This window comes from Hyla sarda, chromosome 1 (genome assembly GCF_029499605.1).
Source record: "Hyla sarda isolate aHylSar1 chromosome 1, aHylSar1.hap1, whole genome shotgun sequence".
Taxonomy (NCBI): Eukaryota; Metazoa; Chordata; class Amphibia; order Anura; family Hylidae; genus Hyla; species Hyla sarda.
Window position 1 is genome coordinate 550719482 of NC_079189.1, and position 23432 is coordinate 550742913.

At 41.9% G+C, this 23432-nt stretch overlaps 1 long non-coding RNA gene across 1 annotated transcript in view; it reads right to left on the bottom strand.

The window, feature by feature from the left end:
• The window catches only part of LOC130311345 (uncharacterized), a 159858-nt gene extending 136727 nt beyond the window's left edge, over positions 1–23131 (bottom strand). The window contains exon 1 of the long non-coding RNA XR_008859753.1: positions 23038–23131. This is a non-coding gene — a long non-coding RNA (uncharacterized LOC130311345). The remainder of the gene's footprint in view (positions 1–23037) is intronic.
• Between the last annotated feature and the right edge of the window lie 301 nt (positions 23132–23432).

Sequence of the window (23432 nt, forward strand, 5' to 3'; positions counted from 1 at the left end):
GCAGCATACACCCATGGTCTGTGTCCCCCAATGGATCCTTCAAGAAAGAGATTTTATGGTAAGCATAAAAAATATATTTTTTTAAATGAACTGGTGCCAAAGAGTTAAACAGATTTGTAAATTACTTCTATTAAAAAAATCTTAATCCGTTTGGTACTTTTTAGCAGCTCTATGCTACAGAGGAAATTCTTTTCTTTTTGAATTTCTTTTTTGTCTTGCCCACCTCTGTCCGTGTCAGGAACTGTCCAGAGCAACATAGGTTTCTCCTGCTCCGGACAGTTCCTGATACGGGCATCAGGTGTCAGCAAAGAGCACTGTGGACAACACAAAAAAGAAATTCAAAAAATAAAGATTTTCCTCGGTAGCTAACAGCTGCTAAAAAGTACTGAAAGGATTAAGAGTCAAAGGCAAGGCAAAACAGTGTCAGACAACGCGTTTCGAGGGGGGGGGGCCCTCTTCTTCAGGTCAAATGATCAATGCTGTCCAATGGGCTTATATATGAACATAAAACCCGTGAAAATGAACGTAATAACAAAAAATAAAATAAATCAGTATATTAACACATTGGTGTATTAAAAACATACATACAATGTTGTATAATAGAGATTTGTTCTAGTATTAGTAATTTGATGTCCGATTGATCTAGTATTGCCCGCTTTGTTATAATGAATGAAATCCGCAGGCGGCTGCTCGGGGAACTCAGCGGCTGTGAACAGCATCGTGCTGTGGAGCACATCTGTCTAATGCTGTGTCAGAGGAGTCTGTGGTACAGCTAGGTGGCCGTCCGGGATCGTGGATGGGGGATCGCTGTCTGTCTTAGTTAAATGTTGATATGGAGTGCATGAGGGACATTGCATTTTGGAAACTGGAGCAGGTATTAATGATATAGCGCAGCACAGCATGACGAGGTAACATAGATGACAGTCAGTGCTGCGGATGATAGCGGGTGCACTATGCAAACAGTAGTCAGCAAGGTACAACGTTTTAACAGGGAACTGGTGGTAAATGTGGAGAATGCCATTGATTGGCATATTTGTCATGTTAGGATGCAATATATCATATATATATATATATATATATATATATATATATATATATATATAAATGATAAACATGTGGCATATGAATACAAAGAGTGAGATCTCATCATATCATGAATATTTACGATACAATGATACCTTAAATGTATTGTAACATAATGTAAGACCATATAATATGAATATGGTGCATATATATATATATATATATATATATATATAAACTGACTTGCCAGTGGAATGAGAACAGTAAATAGTGTGGTCACAAATATAGACCAGGAGAATGGGAAAATAAAATGAATAATCAGCCGCACAAGTGCCAATGGTGGTCGTGGTACGGGTGGTTCAGAGTGTTTGAGATATTGAGGTGTATATAGCCATATATTTTTTTCATATATTTTGGGTGGAGTTGTTAATGGATGATATGGTGGGGCCATATGCAAAGTGTAACAGTGCGTAATAAGATGTGGGTGACTTGGGTGTGACTGTACATTAGTAGGTTGGTTCAGTTATTTCATTCAGACTGTAAGGTTGCAGTGATTGTAAGCTGTATATCCAAAATATTTCCTTCCTTGTAAGCATTTCAAATCTGTTGATCACTGTAGGTTTGATTCTTTTGATAGGAGTGATAGCAGTGACGTGAAAGACCATGTAGTAGGAAGTTCTTCCTTATGTTCAAGCAATGTATGTTTTAACGAAGATGAAGAGGTTGTATGGTCCTTCCCACATATTGTTTCTTGCATTTACACTGGATAACATAGATAATGTAGTCTGACTGGCAAGTGAGAACTTCCTTGATGGGGAAAATTTTGCTTGTGGTGGTGCTAATTACTGTTGTTTAACTGTGGGTAATTGTCGTGCAGCAGAGGCATTTCTTTTTACTACATTTATATGCCCCATTTTTCTTTTTTTCAGTTTTTGGCTTTTGTATGTCTTCTGAGTTTGCTTGGTGCTATTATCTCTCTAAGGGTTAGTGCCCTGCGGAAAGTTATCCCAGGGTTGGTGGGTATCCATTCTCTGAGGTAGGGATCGGGTTGAAGGATGTGCCAGTGTTTTGATGGATTTCTTCGTTACCAGCTGAATAGGTTGTGATTAGGTTCATTCTGTATTTCTTTTTTGTTATTGTTGTTGTTCGTATTTGTTTGTTGAAACATTCTTCACGTGTCAGATGAATTGTTTTCTGGTAAGCCTCTTTTAATGAGTGTCTTGGGGTATCCTTTTCCAAAGAAGTGTTCTTTAACCCCTTAACGACGCAGGACGTATATTTATGTCCTGCGCCGGCTCCCGCAATATGAAGCGGGATCGCGCCTCGATCCCGCATCATATCGCGTCGGTCCCGGCATCAACGGCCGGGACCCGCGGCTAATACCACACATTGCCGATCGCGGCGATGTGTGGTATTAACCCTTTAGAAGCGGCGGTCAAAGCTGACCGCCGCTTCTAAAGTGAAAGTGAAAGTGACCCGGCTGTTCGGGACCGCCGCGGTGAAATCGCGGCATCCCGAACAGCTTACAGGACACCGGGAGGGCCCTTACCTGCCTCCTCGGTGTCTGATCGGCGAATGACTGCTCCGTGCCTGAGATCCAGGCAGGAGCAGTCAAGCGCCGATAACACTGATCACAGGCGTGTTAATACACGCCAGTGATCTCTTCAAGAGATCAGTGTGTGCAGTGTTATAGGTCCCTATGGGACCTATAACACTGCAAAAAAAAGTAAAAAAAAAGGGTTAATAAAGGTCATTTAACCCCTTCCCTAATAAAAGTTTGAATCACCCCCCTTTTCCCATAAAAAAAATAAAACAGTGTAAAAAAAAATAAAAATAAACATGTGGTATCGCCGCGTGCGTAAATGTCCGAACTATAAAAATATATCATTAATTAAACTGCACGGTCAATGGTGTACGCGCAAAAAAATTCCAAATTCAAAAAAAGCGCATTTTTGGTCACTTTTTATACCATTAAAAAATGAATAAAAAGTGATCAAAAAGTCCGATCAAAACAAAAATCATACCGATAAAAACTTTAGATCACGCAAAAAATGAGTCCTCATACCGCCCTGTACGTGGAAAAATAAAAAAGTTATAGGGGTCAGAAGAGGACATTTTTAAACGTATAAATTTTCCTGCATGTAGTTATGATTTTTTCCAGAAGTGCGACAAAATCAAACCTATATAAGTAGGGTATCATTTTAACCGTATGGACCTACAGAATAATGATAAGGTGTAATTTTTACCGAAATATGCACTGCATAGAAATGGAAGCCCCCAAAAGTTACAAAATGGCGTTTTTCTTCCATTTTGTCGCACAATGATTTTTTTTTTCGTTTCGCCGTGCATTTTTGGGTAAAATGACTAATGTCACTGCAAAGTAGAATTGGCGACGCAAAAAATAAGCCATAATATGGATTTTTAGGTGGAAAATTGAAAGGGTTATGATTTTTAAAAGGTAAGGAGGAAAAAACAAAAGTGCAAAAACGGAAAAACCCTGAGTCCTTAAGGGGTTAAGAATTTTGGCTTGCTGGTGGAAGGTGGTGTTATTTGTGCAGTTTTTGCGTACTCGCTTGAACTGTCCAAATGGTATGCTCTGCTTCCATTTTTTGTAATGGCCGCTTTCATACGAAATGTAGCTATTGGAGTCCATGGTTTTAAAGTAATTGGATGTTATGATAGTTTTTCCAGAATGTGTAAACTTGAGATCAAGGAATTCGATTTTTTTCGGCGGAGTAATTCGGGGTGAGAGAGATGCCCCAATCATTTTTATTAATATGTTACAAATTGGTCACTCTGATCCAGTGGCGTTGCCACCCCCCCCCCCCCCCCAGCTACACCGACACCCCCCGTCTGTACCCCCCTGGCATTCACCTGCGCTGTGCGCCCGTCAGCACCCCCCCTCCCCCCGCCTTTCATCGCCGCTGTGCGCCCGTCCGTCAGCTGTCCCCCCCGGCCTTCATCGCCGCGGTTCGCCCGTCCGTCAGCACCACCGCATGGGACGTCAGTGACGTCACTCGCAGGGCGCCAGGAGAGAAGAAGCGCTGCGCTGGATGGGTGAGTGTGTGTGTCTGTCTGTCGCTATCTCTGTCTGTGTGTGACTGTCTTTGTGTGACTCTGTGTGTGTGTGTGTATGTATGTGACTGTGTGTGACTCTGTGTGTGTATGTATGTGACTGTGTGTGATCGCGACGATGTGTGGTATTAACCCTTTAGAAGCGGCGGTCAAAGCTGACCGCCGCTTCTAAAGTGAAAGTGAAAGTGACCCGGCTGTTCGGGACCGCCGCGGTGAAATCGCGGCATCCCGAACAGCTTACAGGACACCGGGAGGGCCCTTACCTGCCTCCTCGGTGTCTGATCGGCGAATGACTGCTCCGTGCCTGAGATCCAGGCAGGAGCAGTCAAGCGCCGATAACACTGATCACAGGCGTGTTAATACACGCCAGTGATCTCTTCAAGAGATCAGTGTGTGCAGTGTTATAGGTCCCTATGGGACCTATAACACTGCAAAAAAAAAGTTAAAAAAAAGGGTTAATAAAGGTCATTTAACCCCTTCCCTAATAAAAGTTTGAATCACCCCCCTTTTCCCATAAAAAAAATAAAACAGTGTAAAAAAAAAAAAAAATAAACATGTGGTATCGCCGCGTGCGTAAATGTCCGAACTATAAAAATATATCATTAATTAAACTGCACGGTCAATGGTGTACGCGCAAAAAAATTCCAAATTCAAAAAAAGCGCATTTTTGGTCACTTTTTATACCATTAAAAAATGAATAAAAAGTGATCAAAAAGTCCGATCAAAACAAAAATCATACCGATAAAAACTTTAGATCACGCAAAAAATTAGTCCTCATACTGCCCTGTACGTGGAAAAATAAAAAAGTTATAGGGGTCAGAAGAGGACATTTTTAAACGTATAAATTTTCCTGCATGTAGTTATGATTTTTTCCAGAAGTGCGACAAAATCAAACCTATATAAGTAGGGTATCATTTTAACCGTATGGACCTACAGAATAATGATAAGGTGTAATTTTTACCGAAATATGCACTGCATAGAAATGGAAGCCCCCAAAAGTTACAAAATGGCGTTTTTCTTCCATTTTGTCGCACAATGATTTTTTTTTTTCGTTTCGCCGTGCATTTTTGGGTAAAATGACTAATGTCACTGCAAAGTAGAATTGGCGACGCAAAAAATAAGCCATAATATGGATTTTTAGGTGGAAAATTGAAAGGGTTATGATTTTTAAAAGGTAAGGAGGAAAAAACAAAAGTGCAAAAACGGAAAAACCCTGAGTCCTTAAGGGGTTAAGAATTTTGGCTTGCTGGTGGAAGGTGGTGTTATTTGTGCAGTTTTTGCGTACTCGCTTGAACTGTCCAAATGGTATGCTCTGCTTCCATTTTTTGTAATGGCCGCTTTCATACGAAATGTAGCTATTGGAGTCCATGGTTTTAAAGTAATTGGATGTTATGATAGTTTTTCCAGAATGTGTAAACTTGAGATCAAGGAATTCGATTTTTTTCGGCGGAGTAATTCGGGGTGAGAGAGATGCCCCAATCATTTTTATTAATATGTTACAAATTGGTCACTCTGATCCAGTGGCGTTGACACCCCCCCCCCCCCAGCTACACCGACACGCCCCGTCTGTACCCCCCTGGCATTCACCTGCGCTGTGCGCCCGTCAGCACCCCCCCTCCCCCCGCCTTTCATCGCCGCTGTGCGCCCGTCCGTCAGCTGTCCCCCCCGGCATTCATCGCCGCGGTTCGCCCGTCCGTCAGCACCACCGCATGGGACGTCAGTGACGTCACTCGCAGGGCGCCAGGAGAGAAGGAGCGCTGCGCTGGATGGGTGAGTGTGTGTGTCTGTCTGTCGCTATCTCTGTCTGTGTGTGACTGTCTTTGTGTGACTCTGTGTGTGTGTGTGTATGTATGTGACTGTGTGTGACTGTGTGTGTGTATGTATGTGACTGTGTGTGACTCTGTGTGTATGTGTGTGTGTGTATATGTGACTGTGTGTGTGTGTTGCAGGGGGACCCAGGAGCGCTACACCCCTGCCCACAATCATTTCTTGTATTGGAATTATGTAGGAGGCCTTCTGGTGTGCCAAGTATGCCTTATTTTCTGTGTGTGTGTGTGACTCTGTGTGTGTGACTGTGTGACTCTGTGTGTGTGACTGTGTGACTCTGTGTGTGTGTGACTCTGTGTGTGTGACTGTGACTCTGTGTGTGTGTCTGTCTGTGTTGTAAGTGGTTTTTTTTTGTGGGAGGGGGGTTAAACAGTGATCTAATGTGGGGAGACTTTGACCCATTGTGGGGAACCTGCAAGGGAACCTGCGGCCTAATGTGGGGTAACTACTACCAAATGTGCGGAGTCTATGCTACCTAATGTGGGGATTCTATGCTACCTAATGTGGGGAATCTATGCTACCTAATGTGGGGAAACTGCTACCTAATGTGGGGAATCTGTGCTACCAAATGTGGGGAGTCTATGCTACCTAATGTGGGGAATCTATGCTACCTAATGTGGGGAAACTGCTACCTAATGTGGGGAATCTGTGCTACTTAATGTGGGGAAATTGCTACCTAATGTGGGGGAACACGTACCAAATGTGGGGAATCTATGCTGCCTAATGTGGGGAAAATATGCTACCTAATTTGGGGGAACTGCTGCCTACCTAAAGTGGGGGAACTGCTGCCTACCTAATGCTCCCCCCTGGCAGTAGCACCCTCATCATCCACCAGCAACACCCCCCCCCCCAGCAGTAGCACCTCCATCAGCAGATCCTGATGGTGGATGATGGCTGTGCTCCTGCCAGGAGGATGATCCTGCAGATGGATGATGGGGGTGATACTGCCAGGGGGGGGATGGCCAGTTGCACCCTCATCATCCTCCAGCAACACCCCCCCAGTAGTAGCACCCCCATCATCCACTAGCAACACCACCAAAACCTCCCTCCCGTGGTAATAGCATCGGATGTTGAGGGGTGTTACTGCGGTTGTGGTATTATATTCAGAGGGTGCACTGTATGGCAACGTTAAATTCAGAGGGCGCAGTTTGTGGTAGTATTATATTCAGAGGGTACAGTGGGTGGTAGTATTATATTCAGGGGTACAGTGTGTGGTAGATTTATATTCAGAGGGTACAGTATGTGATGGTATTATATTCAGAATGTACAGTGTGTGGTAGTGTTATATTCAGAGGGTACAGTGTGTGGCGGTATTATATTCAGGGGTACAGTATGTGGTAGATTTATATTCAGAGGGTACACTATGTGATGGTATTATATTCATAATGTACAGTGTGTGGTAGTATTATATTCAGAGGGTACAGTGTGTGGCGGTATTATATTCAGGGGTACAGTATGTGGTAGATTTATATTCAGAGGGTACAGTATGTGATGGTATTATATTCAGAATGTACAGTGTGTAGTAGTACATTCTCCTCTCTGTGTCCTATCAGAGCTGTAGTCACTTGTAAGTTCTACAGTTATGGTGAGTGAAACTACAACTCCCAGCATAACCTCACCACTGCTCAAAGGGGTAGTCTACTGGAAAACATTTTTTTTTCTCAATTGGTGCTACAAAGTTAAACAGATTTGTAAATTACTTCTATTTAAAAATCTCAATCCTTCCAGTACTTATTAGCTGCTGTATAAGTGATTCACAGGAAGTTCTTTTCTTTTTTAATTTATTTTCTGTCTGACCACAGTGCTCTGTGCTGACACCTTTGTCCATGTCAAGAACTGTCCATAGTAGGAGCAAATCCCCATAGCAAACCTATCCTGTTCTGGACAGTTCCTGACATGGACAGAGGTGTCAGCAAATAGCACTGTGGTCAGACTGGAAAGAACTACACAACTTCCTGTGGAGCATACAGCAGCTGATAAGTACTGTAAGGATTAAGATTTTAAATAGAAGTAATTTAAAAATCTGTTTAACTTTCTGGCACCAGTTGATATAAAAGTAAATGATTTCCAGTGGAGTACCCCTTTAAGTAATTCTGGGAGCTGTATATTTAAATGGTGAAAATTTCTCACAATGCGCTACAACAGTGGTGTCTGTCACAACAGGCTAAAAACTTACTGAGGGGGGGGGGGGGGAGGTATGGGGTGACACAATTTTCTACCGCACCGGGTGACACCAACCCTAGCAACGCCACTGCTCTGATCTGTAGAGCTACGCCAAAGTATAAAGGGTGGCATTTATCATTGTAGGTGTAAGTGAAGCTTTTTCTACACCTTTTTTTTGTCTGCTGGTAATGTGTAGAAGCACCAAATTTATTAAATGGTCTCAGAGCATTTCATAAATTTTGTGCAGGTAAACATTTTCTGAAATCTTACTCTTCATATACACCATAAAGCTAAGCTGGTGTAATTTAGAGACTTTTCAGTGGCTTTGCACCTTTTTTGTACCTTTTCACAAAAAGGCGCAGTCCATAGAACCCTTCCATATCATGTGTATTGCCAAAATCAGGGGATTACAACTCAAAATCTGCAGAAATGTGTAAACCAAAAGGCGCAAATAAACCCTGCTTGCGTCCATTTTGCGCCTTTTCTAGAGACAAAACATAGTCTATAGACAATGATAAATGTCGGACAAAGAGCTCATCGATAAACCTCTCATTTACCAGGGCATGGCTCTGAAAAAGGGTGTTGTACTTGATATGCTGGTCTCAAAAATGCCCATGAATAGATTGGCATAGGCGGGGGCTATCCGGGTGCTCATGGTGGTCCCACGGATCTGTCTGTATGTTGTTCAGTCATAGGAAATAATTGTTTTCCAGGATCATTTTCAGGCAGCTAATGAGGAAGGAGACCTGTTTTTCTGGGATTTCCTTATCTTTTTGCAGGAAAAAAATGGGTACATTCAAGTTCATGTTCAATGTTTGTGTATAGCACTGCTATGTCCATGGTAAGTAGGATCATATCATCTTGCCACAGATTTTCCTTCAGTGATGTAATTGGTTGATGTGAATAAAAAAAAAAAGATGATAAACTAATTACATTACTGAAGGAAATTCCATGGCAAGATGATATGATCCTACTTACCATGGACGTAACAGCGATATACGCAAACATTTAACATAAACTCGGAGTGGAATGTACCCGTTTTTTCCTGCAAAAAGATAAGGAAATCCCAGAAAACAAGTCTTCTTTCTCATTAACTGCCTGAAAATGATCCTGGAAAACAATTATTTTACCTATGATGGAACATACAGACAGATCCATGGGACCGCCATGGGTACGAGTGTAGCCCCCAAGTAGGCCAATCTATTCATGGGCATTTTTGAAGACCAGCATATCAAGAACAGCACCATTTTTCAGAGCCACGCCCTGGTATATAAGAGGTATATCGATGACCTCTTTGTCGCGGCTCTACAGATCAGATTGACCAATTTGTAACAGATATTAATAAAAATGATTAAGGGATCTCTCTCTGCCCAAAAAATTGAATTCCTTGATCTCGAGATTACACAGTCTGGCAAAAATATCATAACATCCAATTATTTTAAAACAGTGGGCTCTAATAGCTATATTTCGCACGACAGCGGCCATTACAAAAAGTGGAAGCAGAGCATACCATTCGGACAGTTGAATAGGAGTACGCAAAAACTTTGCAAACACCACCTTCCACCAGCAAGCCAAAATTCTGAAAGAATGCTTCTTAGCAAAAGGATACCCAAAGACACTCATTAAAAGGGGCTTACGGAAAACAATCTGACACAGGAAGAATGTATCAACAAATACCAACAACAATAACGGAAAATAAATACAGATGAACCTAAGAAATCCGGAAAACATTGGCAAAACACTGGCACATCCTTCAAGCCGATCTCTACCTCAGAGAATGGATACCCACCAACCTTATGTGGGGAGGACCATACAACCACTTCATTCGTTTAAACCCCTTCATTGTTTGTTTAAACAAACATCGCTCGAACATAAGGAAGAACTTCCTACTACATGGTCTCTTGTGTCACTGCAGCCGGTATCTAGGTAACCCGCAAACGATAAAAATCACTCCTATCGAACTAATCAAACCTACAGTGACCAAACAATTTGAAAAGCTTACAAGGAAGGAAATGTATATACAGATTACAGATATATAAATGGATATACAGCTTACAATCACTGCAACCTTACAGTCTGAATGAAATAACTGAACCAAACTACTAATGTACAGTCACACCCTTGCATATGGGCCCAACATATCATCCATTAACCACTCCACCCAAAATATATGAAAAAAATATATGGCTATATACATCGCAATGTCTCAAACCCTCTGAACCACCCATACCACGACCACCATTGGCACTTGTGCGGCTGTTTATGAATATTATTACATACATTATGTTACAATACATTTAAGGTATCATTGTATCATATATATTCATGTTATGATGAGATCTCACTCTTTGTATTCATATGCCACATGTTTATCATTTATATATATGATGATATATTGCATTCTACCATGACAAATATGCCCATCAATGGCATTCTCCACATTTACCACCAGTTCCCTGTTAAAACGTTGTACCTTGCTGACTACTGTTTGCATAGTATACCCGCTATCATCCGCAGCACTGACTGTCATCTATGTTACCTCGTCATGCTGTGCTGCGCTGCACATAGTTGCGCTTTGTGTTTCTGTTATTTTCTTCTCTGTGCAATACCTCTCATTAAAAACATTTTTGCTATTGCACTCCTTATGGTAAATAAAAAAAAATCTTTCTAATGTACTTTGTTTAAAAAATGAAGTTTTCTATGTTTTATTTGTGTTTAAAAAAGCTGCCACTAGGTGTCTCCCTACTTGTCCAGAGCACATTTTCCGCCATCTTTTGCACACTTTGGACTCCTGCTGGCCTGGCAGAAGTCTAAAAATCAGGAAATGCTGAGGGTGTGTGTGTGCAGCCTTATCCAATCAGAGCTTATGTTACACTGAACTGCTCTGGGCGGTGTGTTGCAGAGTGAGGGAGGAAGTTCTCCCCTGTATGGCTTCAGATGTCTCACCTGCTGGGTAACTCCCCTTCCCAATCTGTGAATCTGAATGAGGCTGAGCAGAAAACACAGAGCAATATCAAGGTAGAAAACTAACAAATAATAAAAATAAAGGCAGGGGGTGGTTTATCATGATGGGAGCAGTGTACTGGGAGGATTATAAAATTTAGCAAGATCATGAGAGACACTCTTTAAGAGACTGTGGTTGAACTGAACATCTGTGACCACCTTAGTGGATCCTCAGTGTGTCATAACCAAGGGCAGCAGTTATCAAAACAAAGCCGGCACATGGGGATTACTAACCTCATATCTCTCAAACAGGATATTTTCTGTAATGCTTGTACATTTCACTCATTTGGCCTTGAAAGCCCATTTTGGCTTTTGTTTTTTCCTCCTTAGCTTCTAAAATCCATAACTCTTTTTGGCATGACCAATTGTACTTTGTAATGACACCTTCATTTAACCATAAAATGCAAACCAAAAAATATTATATATGGTGGGAAACTGAAAAGAAGACTGCAATTTTTTAACTTGGGGGGGGGGGGGAGGGGTTGTTTGTACTAAGTGCTCTTCACGTTACATCTTACACAGTGGGGGTATATTCAAAATATGTAGCACCACTTTTTTGATTTAGCTGGACCACATTTGCTTAAAATGTGGCACACACTATTAGCATCACATATTCAGATATTTAGAACCTGATTTAGTGCGCGGACAGAGGTGTCAGCAGAGAGCACTGTGGTAAGACAGAAAATAAATTGAAAAAGAAAAGAACTTCCTGTGGAGCATACTGCAGCTGATAAGTACTGGAAGGATTAAGATTTTTAATAGAAGTAATTTACAAATCTGTTTAACTTTCTGGCCCCAGTTGAAAAAAAAATTTCACACTGGAGTACCCCTTTAACATACTAAATATGTTTAGTTTATTTTTATTACATTTCTTTATTTGTAAAATGGGAAAAGGGGGAAAATTTTACTTTTTAATTGGGGGAGCGGCTATTTAATGCAATCTTGTGATTGCTAATACTGGTCAGTGCTATGCATAGATATATCTTTGATCAGTGTTATCTGCGATCTGCTTCTCTAGAATGGCAAAAGGAAGACTATAAGAGAAGATCACCTCAGCTGGCCGGGAGCAGGTGAGAGGAGCTGCCATCTTTACTTATCGGACCCCTGTGTTTGCAGAAAGGGTGGTCCAATGAGTCTCTGTATGCCCCCCTTTTATTTCAGATGCTGTGATCAGTATTGAATCTAAAGGGTTAATGGCGGTTAATGTTTGCTGATGTCAACCTTTACCAGCGGGACCCTGGCTGCTAATAGCATCCAGGTCCCACAGTCTATGAAGCGAGCACAGCTCCTGTGCTCGCTTCATAGTCCTGATGAGACTCAGTATGTACATGTACGTCCTGGTGCACCAAAAACCAAGCAGCCAGAGCAGACAGGTACATCCTGAGTCCTAAAGAGGTTCACATGGGACACTACATTATGGTTGTGGTATACGTATGTAAAATGGCAGAATGGTTTAGTGCACACTGGTTTAATAACTAAGTTTGGTTGATTTCTAAGTGTAATTTGTTTGAAGGAGTCAAAAACACATATGGCAACACTTTTGAGTTCTAAAATAAAACTGTATATGCATAGGAATGGGCTGAATGTAGTCACGATTAGAAATCTGTTTGGTCCATTGAAATCAATGGATCTCTCATGAGTGCAATGCAGTAGAATAATGCTATTCTGTCAAGTTGCCAAAGTATACATCAACCGTAGCATTATTTCAGTAGTGTTATTATTTAACTTCAGTGACTATGGCCTATTATGTACAACACAGTGTATGTATATTTGCTTCATTATATTCATTAGGCAACAACTTAAAAAATAAGTTGAAAGAAAAAACAAAAAACTAAATATGAAATCAAATAAATTCTACCTTAAATACAGTGTCGACATTGAATGAACAAAAGAATGGTTCCTTGCTCAGGAAAGCTAGTACTTTAGTTATTACAGATCCATGGTTACCAGAACGACATGGAAGGCAGCACAAAATATGAGTGTTTACTTGACAAGCCTCTATTCACAAACATAATGTTAATGTTGCACGGAGCGTCTGTGCAAGCTCTAATTTAATTGCAACAATAGAGATAGATTACATTTAGAAAGGATAAAATTAAACATTTTCTGTGCTTTAATATGCATTTCAAATTCAATTATCATACCTATTATTTCACAAGTAAAGTGAATACAATAATGTTGAAAGTCTTGGTTAACCAATGTCAATTACTCTACTTATCCAGTAATTGACTGCGGTAATATGAGAGACTGGAAGTGTATGCTCTCCGGAAGAGTTTGATGGGCATAATATTTGTCATGTAGATTTGGTTAGGAAAGTAAATGTATTACATTTCATTGCATTATGCACAATAATAACACATCATTAGTTATACACCTGCTGCAAGGGTCATAATTGTTGTTGCTGTTTAATAATTTTCACACAAACCATTCTTATTTGCTTCAATTATTTGCTAAGTATATTTCAGTAAATAGTTAATTCATCCGACTCAATCGCCTTTCAGGTAATTCATCCGACTCAATCGCCTTTCAACAGGTCACTGACTTAGCAGCAATGATTGATCACATCAGCCAATGATCACATCAGCTAATGGTCATTTCTATAATCCATCACAGCTTTCGGGTATTTTTCATGTCCTATTTCTAGAGGTAAATATTTCTGGGGAGATCTCTCCCCCTAGGCCTCATTGCTAAAAGGCTGTACAGTGGCACAAGGAGTCCCCTGCTACTCTGTGTACTGCAATATGGTGTAGAGAGGAACATAACACGTTGTACCTGCAGGAAAATGGTTCCATATTGAGGCATCTGTAAGTGTGGCTTAATTTCATCCACCAAATTTCACACATATCCTACCGTATATGTCTCTATGTGAAAGCAGCAGTATTTCAAGGTTGTAATGTAACAAAATACAACTTCATGCAGGAGGCTTATAGGGGTTTTCCAGCTAATAAACCTATTCCTTATCCACAGGATGGGGATAAGTGTCTGATTGTGGGGGTCCGCCCACTGGAATCCCCTGCGTACTCCAGAACAGGGTCAGTCTCAACCTGCTAAGTGCTTTGGATGCCACCTTCTGAGACAGACTGGTGTCAGCAGTGGCACCCGCTAAGCTATTCACCAGGGTCATTGATTGGTTGAGTGATTGGCTGAGCGGTAAATGACACGGGCCCGGTTATGGAGATTGCAGGGGGTCCCAGCTGTCAGACCCCATGATCAGACAATTATTCTCTATCCTGTGGAAAGGGGATAAGTTTTTTAGCCAGATAACTCCTTTAATTACAAAATCAGTCCATTCAGCGGTGCAGGCCCTTTTTCAAGCTTGGTCATTGTTACCCCTGAATTTTTACCCCCTAAAGCTTTATAACTTCAGGGAATAATGATTAAAGGGCTACTATCTTTTAAAAAGAAGCACTACAGGATTATTATTTTTTGCTTAGATATTGCAACATAGACTGTCGAGAGAATAATGTAGAGGTTCTTGTGTGTGCCTTGTACTCACCTGTTATGCTGGTAATGAAGGCATAAGTCTTGAACATGTTTCTGATTCAGAGCAAAACTTAAATTGTCATCCCGACTATATTTCCTATGAATCCTCTGGCTTTGCAAAGAGAGTGGGGTAGTTTAATTCACCCAATGAGAACAACATCATTTCTTGGTCAGACTCCAGCAACCAGAAGCCTAAACAGATGAAACTCATAGGTGGGTTGGTGTCAGTTCACACTACAACAGTAGAAAAAAGTAATCCTGCACTCACTGCACGGGTAGCGAATATCCAGCTCCTCTTAACGGTTCTCTCTCAGCTCAGTAGACATGTATAGCGTGGGGCGCTCAGAGGCGACCACCGGCGGTTTCACACACAGTGATGATGCCCTTCTTCCGGTCTCCCACTAAAAGTAGTTTTGATTTGTTTTCTTATTCAAAGTGCATGTTTTGAGAAATCTAGAATATTGCCTTCAGGTGAAAGTGATTTGACCTATAATCACAATTTATGTGTTTCATTGAGATTTTAAAGGGGCACTCTGCTGCTCAGCATTTGGAACAAACAGCCGTCACGCCCCCTCCCACAGACTTGCATTGAGGGGGCGGGATGTGATGTCATGAGGGGGCGCAGCTATGATGTCACGAGCTCCTGGCACCGGCTCCAACATCGTTCGCAACAGTACCCCTTTAAGGCTTTAGACTATGTGCACATAAAAACACATTTTTACTGCATTTTGGCTGTTTCCACGATATTGAGAAAATGATGGCAAAAACAGAAAAATATGCAGTAAAAGAATGCAATGTGTGAACACAGCCTCAATAAAGGTGTATAACTATGATTTATCCTGATCCCATAGAAAAAGTAGCAGGAGTATACAGGTCTGTGTGGGAAGAGGATGAGGGAAGGGGTCTGTGAGCTGCAAGGAGGGGTGATAATGACATAGGGCTGGTAGGTGATAATGACATAGGGCTGACATTTTCTGACACACAATAGAAACTGTAACTTTGGTAACTTGCTGAGGCAAGTGTGTGCAGGTCAGTGCAGTTGGTTATCCTGAAAAAGTGAGAGTGAGCAACAGAGTCAGATATAGACCAAGAGAGTAAGAACTGAGGCAGGAGACAGAACTGTGAATTGTTCTGAGGCAGAGCCAGTGATTGTGCATAATAAGAGCCCAGGCCTTTTGGCCTGTTTGCTAAAAGCAGCTGAAGTAAGCTACACAATATGTGTAAGTCCCAATGATGAGAGTTACCCAAATGGCGCCGCTCCATGAGCTTTGCTGTTTATGTAGCTCTGGGTATATGCCATATGGGCAACTCCCCATAAAGTCTAATGGAGTAATGCAAATTGTGTATCTCCCCCCACTGCGGCTGCTTCACCCACCCCCTCCAGCGGCCGCAAACAGGCCAGAAGTGGCTGGGAAAAAAAACTGTTCCGGAGATGAGACAAACCCTTTAACCCCTTAAAGGGGTACTCCGCCCCTAGACATCTTATTCCCTATCCAAAGGATAGGGGATAAGATGTCAGATCGCCGCAGTCCCGCTGCTGGGGAGCCCGGGATCCCCGCTGCGGCACTGCTCTATCATTACAGCACAGAGCGAGTTCACTCTGCACGTAATTATGGGCAATACAGGGGCCGGAGCATCGATACGTCATGGCTCCGCCCCTTGTGACATCACGGCCCGCCCCTTTCAATACAAGTCTATGGGAGGGGGCGTGGCGGTCATCACGCCCCCTGCCATAGACTTGCATTAAGGGGACGGGCCGTGATGTCATGAGGGGCGGAGCCATGATGTCACGCTGCTCCGTCCCCTGTATCGCCCGTCATTACTCACAGAGCGAACTCGCTCTGTGCTGTAATGATAGCGGGGTGCCGCAGTGGGGATCCCTGGGCTCCCCAACAGCGGGAGTGTCGCGATCTGACATCTTATCCCCTATGCTTTGGATAGGGGATAAGATGTCTAGGGGCGGAGTACCCCTTTAACCCCTTAAGGACCAGGCCATTTTACACCTTAGGACCAGAGCGTTTTTTGAACATCTGACCACTGTCACTTTAAACATTAATAACTCTGGAATGCTTTTAGTTATCATTCTGATTCCGAGAATGTTTTTTCGTGACATATTCTACTTTAACAAAGTGGTAACATTTTGTGGCAACTTGCATCCTTTCATGGTGAAAAATCCCAAAATTTGATGAAAAAAAAGAAAATTTTGCATTTTTCTAACTTTGAAGCTCTCTGTTTGTAAGGAAAATGGATATTCAAAATAATTTTTTTTTGGATCACATATACAATATGTCTACTTTATGTCTGCATCATAAAATTGACGTGTTTTTACTTTTGGAAGACACCAGAGGGCTTCAAAGTTCAGCAGCAATTTTCCAATTTTTCAAACTCACTATTTTTCAGGGACCAGTTCAGGTTTGAAGTGGATTTGAAGGGTCTTCATATTAGAAATACCCCACAAATTACCCCATTATAAAAACTGCACCCCCCAAAGTATTCAAAATGACATTCAGTCAGCGTTTTAACCCTTTAGGTGTTTCACAGGAATAGCAGCAAAGTGAAAATTCACAATCTTAATTTTTTACACTTGCATGTTCTTGTAGACCCAATTTTTTTTATTTTTACAAGGAGTAAAAGGAGAAAATGTATACTTATATTTGTAGCCCAATTTCTCTCGAGTAAGCACATACCTCATATGTAAATTGTTCAGCGGGCGCAGTAGAGAGCTCAGAAGCGAAGGAGCGACAAGGGGTTTTTGGAGAGTATGTTTTTCTGAAATGGTTTTTGGGGGGCATGTTGCATTTAGGAAGCCCCTATGGTGTCAGAACAGCAAAAAAAAAAAAAAAAAAAAAAAAAAAAACACATGCCATACCATTTTGGAAACTAGACCCCTTGAGGAATGTAACAAGGAATTAAGTGAGCCTTAATACCCCACAGGTGTTTCATGACTTTTGCATATGTAAAAAAAAAATTTTTTTTCACTAAAATGTGTGTTTCCCCCCAAATTTCACATTTTTGCAAGAGTTAATAGCAGAAAAGACCCCCAAAATTTGTAACCCCATCTCTTCTGAGTATGGAGGTACCCCATAAGCTGACCTGCAGCGCACTGCGGGCGAACTACAATGCTCAGAAGAGAAGGAGTCATATTTGGCTTTTTGAGAGCAAATTTAGGAAGCCCCTATGGTGCCAGGACAGCAAAAAAAAAAAAAAAAAACACATGGCATCACATTTTGGAAACTAGACCCCTTGGGGAACGTAACAAGGGGTAAAGTGAACCTTAATACCCCACAGGGGTTTCCCCACTTTGGCATATGTAAAAAAAATATATATATATTTACCGAAAATGCTTGGTTTCCCAAAAATTTTACAATTTTACAAAGGCTTACAGCAGAAATTACCCCCATAAATTTGAAGCCCAATTTCTCCCGATTCAGAAAACACCCCATATGGGGGGTGAAAAGTACTCTGCTGGCGCACTACAGGTCTCAGAAGAGAAGGAGTCACATTTTGGCTTTTTGGAAGCAAATTTTGCTCTGGGGCATGCCGCTTTTAGGAAGCCACTATGGTGCCAGGACAGCAAAAAAATCCCCACATGGCATCACATTTTGGAAACTAGACCCCTTGGGGAACGTAACAAGGGGTAAAGTGAACCTTAATACACCACAGGGGTTTCATCAGTTTGGCATATGTAAAAAAAAAATTTGTTTTCACTAAAATGTGTGTTTCCCCCCAAAATTTTTGCAAGGGTTAATAGCAGAAAAGACCCCCCAAAATTTGTAACCCCATCTCTTCTGAGTATGGAGATACCCCATAAGTGGACGTCAAGTGCACTGCAGGGGCGCTACAATGCTCAGAAGAGAAGGAGTCACATTTGCAAACTTTGCTGAAATGGGGGGGGGGGGGGGACATGTCGCATTTAGGAAGCCCCTAGGGTGCCAGGACAGCAAAATAACCCCCACATGGCATACCATTTTGGAAAATAGACCCCTTGAGCAATGTAACAAGGGGTACAGTGAGCATTTACCCCCCACTGGTGTCTGTCAGATCTTTGGAACAGTGGGCTGTACAAAATTTTTAATTTGCACAGCCCACTGTTCCAAAGATCTGTCAGACACCAGTGGGGTCTAAATTCTCACTGCACCCCTCATTACATTCCGTGAGGGGTGTAGTTTCCGAAATGGGGTCACATGTGGTTTTTTTTTTGCGTTTGTCAAAACCGCTGTAACAATCAGCCACCCCTGTACAAATCACCTCAAATGTACATGGTGCACTCTCCCTTCTGGGCCTTGTTGTGCGCCCCCAGAGCACTTTGCACCCACATATGGGGTATCTCCGTACTCAGGAGAAATTGCATTACAAATTTTGGGGGTCTTTTTTCCCTTTTACCTCTTTTCAAAATGAAAAGTATAGGGCAACACCTGCATGTTAGTGTAAAAAAAATATTTTTTTACACTAACATGCTGGTATAGACCCCAACTTCCCCTTTTCACAAGGGGTGAAAGGAGAAAAAGCCCCCCAAAATTTGTAAGGCAATTTCTCCCAAGTACGGCGATACCTCATATGTGTCCCTAAACTGTTGCCTTGAAATACGAAAGGCTCCAAAGTGAGAGCGCCATGTGCATTTGAGCCCTGAATTAGGGATTTGCATAGGGGTGGACATAGGGGTATTCTACGCCAGTGATTCCCAAACAGGGTGCCTCCAGCTGTTGCAAAACTCCCAGCATGCATGGACAGTCAACGGCTGTCCGGCAATACTGGGAGTTGTTGTTTTGCAACCACTGGAGGCTCCATTTTGGAAACAGTGGCGTACCAGACGTTTTTCATTTTTATTGGGGAGGGGAGCTGTGTATATGTGTATGTGTATATGTAGTGTTTTTTACTTTTTATTTTGTGTTAGTGTAGTGTAGTGTAGTGTTTTTAGGGTACAGTCACACGGGCGGGGGATTACAGCGAGTTTCCCGCTGCGAGTTTTAGCTGCCGCGCAAAATTTGCTGCATCGCAAACTTGCAGCCTGATACTCACTGTAAGCCCCCTGTCCATGTGAATGTACCCTGTACAGGGGGGGACGGGACCTCCAGCTGTTGCAAAACTACAACTCCCAGCATTTACAGTCTATCAGAGCATGCTGGTAGTTATAGTTTTGCAACAGCTGGAGGCACACGGGTGTGGAAACACTGAGTTAGGAAACAGACAAAGTTTCCCAACCAGTGTGCCTCCAGTTGTTGCAAAACCACAACGCTGAAGGGCCAGATGCTACAGAACTACAACTCCCAGCATGCCTGGACAGTAAGGGCATGCTGAGGATGTGTAGTTTTGCAACATCTGGAAGGACAGTGGTCTCCAAACTGTGGACCTCCAGATGTTGCAAAACTGCAACTCCCAGCATGCCCACATGCCAAGGGCTGTCTGGGCATGCTGGGAGTTGTAGTATACAGGGTCCCATTACAGCAATGCATGTCGCTTTATGGCGACGTGCATTGCTGTAAAGGGCCCGACCGCGGCTGAAGAGGAACTCACCTGTCGCCGCCGCCGCTGTCTTCATCGCCGGTATCCGGGTCTTCAGGGAGGGAGGTAAGTACCGGGGCCGGGCCCCAGCACTCCCCCCCCCGCACTTTCTTTTTTTCCACCTCACCTTCTAAAAATCATAACGCTTTCAATTTTCCACCTACAGACCCATATAAGGGCTTGTTTTTTGCATCAGCAATTGTAATATCAATCATGTAACATTAATCATTTCATCACAATATCCACAGCGAAATAAAAAAAAATTATTTGTGGGGCAAAATTTTAATAAAAAAAACCCTGCATTTTGTAACTTTTGGGGGCTTTTGAATCTTTGCAGACATATTTTCAGTATACATGACACCTTATGTTTATTCTGTAGGTCCATATGATTACAACGATACCCAAATTATGTAGGTTTTATTTTGTTTTACTTCTATAACTTTTTGTATGAAAATTTGCATGTTTAACCCCTTGACGCATATGGACGTTTATAAACATCCATATGTGGCTCCCAAGGTATGACTCACGCTCAGCAAGTGAGCGCGCATTATACCAGGACCCGTGGCTAATGCCGGACATCGCCAATTGGGCTGATGTCCGGCATTAACTCTTTAGACGCGGTGACGTAGTTGATCGCAGAATCTAAAGTGAAAGTAAAAGCTTCCTGGCAGCTCAGTCGGGCTCATCGGACCATCACGATAAAATTGCTATGTCCCAATCAGCTAGAACACAACAGGAGGGTCCCTTACCTGCCTCCTGCGCGTCTGATCGGTGATTGATTGCTCCAAGCCTGAAATCCAGGCTTGAGCAATCAACCGCCGATAACACTGATCCCTGCCATTGCAATGCAATGGCAGTGATCAGTGTATTGAATCAATGTATTGCATGTTATAGTCCCCTATGGGGGCAATAACATTGCAAAAAAAAAGTGAAAAAAAAAGTTAATAAAGATCATTTAACCCCTTCCCTAATAAAAGTTTGAATCACCCCCCTTTTCCCAATAAAAAAACCTGTGTAAATAAAAATAAACATATGTGGTATCGCATAAATGTCCGAATTATAAAAATATATTGTTAATTAAACCGCATGGTCAATGGTGTACGCGCAAAAAGATTCCAAAGTCCAAAATAGAGTATTTTTGGTAACTTTTTATACCATAAAGAAAATGAATACATAGAAACCAATAAAAACTTCAGATCACGGCACAAAAAATGAGCCCTGATATCGCCCGTATATGGAAAAATAAAATATGACAATTTTAAACGTATACATTTTCTTGCATGTAATGATTTTATTCGGAAGTAATACAAAATCAAACCTAGATAAGTAGGGTATTTTAACTGTATGGACCTAAAGAATAAAGATAAGGTATAATTTTTACCGAAAAATGTACTGCGTAGAAACGGAAGCCTCCAAAAGTTACAAAATGGCATTTTTTCTTCCATATTGTCGCACAATGATTTTTCTTTCCATTTCACTGTAGATTTTGGGGTAAAATGACTGATGTCATTACAAAGTAGAATTAGTGGCGCAAAAAATAAGCGATCATATGGATTTTTAGGTGCAAAATTTAAAGTGTTATTATTTTTAGACGATGATGAGGAAGAAACGAAAATGCAAAAACTGAATAACCCTGCATCCTTAAAGGGTTAAAAATGTCCTCTTCTGACCCCTAACTTTTTTACTTTTCCATATTTGGGGATGTGTGAGGGCTCATTTTTTGCGACATGATCGGTAGTTTTTTTCGGTATAATTTTTGTTTTGATGGGACTTCTTGATCGCTTTTTTGTAAATTTTTCAGGGTATACAAAGTGACCAAAAATATGGAATTCCGGACTTTGGTATTTTTTTTTTTACGTATGCGCCATCAACCATGCAACTGAATTAACATATTTTTAAAGTTCGGACATATTATAAGAAAAGGGGAGTGATTTAAACTTTTATTAGGGAAGGGGTTAAATAACATTTATACATTTTTTTTTCTTACACAATTTTTTTGTCCCTATAGGGGACTATTACATGTAATCCTTATATTGCATACACTGTTGAATGCTATGCCATAGCATAGCATTGATCAGTGTTATCAGTACTCCATTGCTCCAGCCTGCTGAGGCTGACTGGAGCCTTGAAGAATTGATCGGACGGCGAGCCTCTCAGCTGATCGGGACATCGTGATTTCCCTGAGATGATCCCAATCAGTACCGGCCCGATTACCGGTGTTAGCCGCAGGTCCCGGCTGCTGATAGCAGCCAGGACCGAACGTATGCGAAGCGAGCTCAGCTCTTGAGCTTGCTGCACAGACCTGCCGCAGGGCCACGCTGTTTATATATAAGGCACAGGTTGTTAAGGGGTTAATAGACTAAAAATAGGAAACCAGGATCAGTAAGGCTGGGTTCACATATGTTCGGCATCCGACAGAGTTTCCCTCCGGCATGCACTGGAGGGAAACTGATGCTAGGGCTGATCCCATTCATTTGAATGGGACAGTTTACAATCATTCAGCGTCTCAATTTTGATGCCGGTTGGTTGGACATGTTGGACGGTATCGGACAGGGGAATGTGATAGTTTCACCCCAGCAACACTTCACTGCCTCTGCGGACGTACACTAGAATGGTGGAGTGGGAGGTATCAGCCTGAATATAGAAAGAAAACTGTTCAGCATTTATTTTAAAGTGATGTATCAAGATTAGGGTTAGGCTGAAACAATGCAATAGAACAATGGAATGTTCAAAGTATTTTAGGTAATAAAAAAATAACAATGTTGTAGGCTGATGCAGATTATGTGGGACTAGTAGTTTTTTTTTTAGAGATTGAAACTATAACAGAACCCAGACTCAGGAGAGGCAGACCCGATCCTCTTCTGTGCAGCCCTGCGCTACACTGACATTTGGCCAGCGCGCCGTCTCTATTGCAAGGGGGAACAGCCTGATGACATGGCTGGCCAGGTCAGGAGCACCTACCTGCCAGGCAGGGAGCTGCGCTGTGCTCTTCAGTGGCCCGGGTGCAAGGCCGGCATGAGTCCGAACTCTATGCGCCAGGAAATGCAGGGAGACATCTAGTGGTCGCTTTTTAAAGTAAAAAGAAAGATATAAAGATACATTTTTGTTAATCACATGTAATTAGAAAGTTGTTTCTAATACATTGATCAACAAAATATAAAAAGTTTTTGTGGTGATAAGTACTCTTTAAGCATTGTGGTCAACCAGGTTTATCCCTTCGTGGCAGCTCTTTCTCCTATGGCAAGGGACACTTTCAGCAGGGCAATACATAAGGCTACAGGGGTTGTATAGTACCTAAATATAATGACCAGCAACTGCAAAAAGCAATCCTGGCCGCAAGGGCCAATATTCTCTGG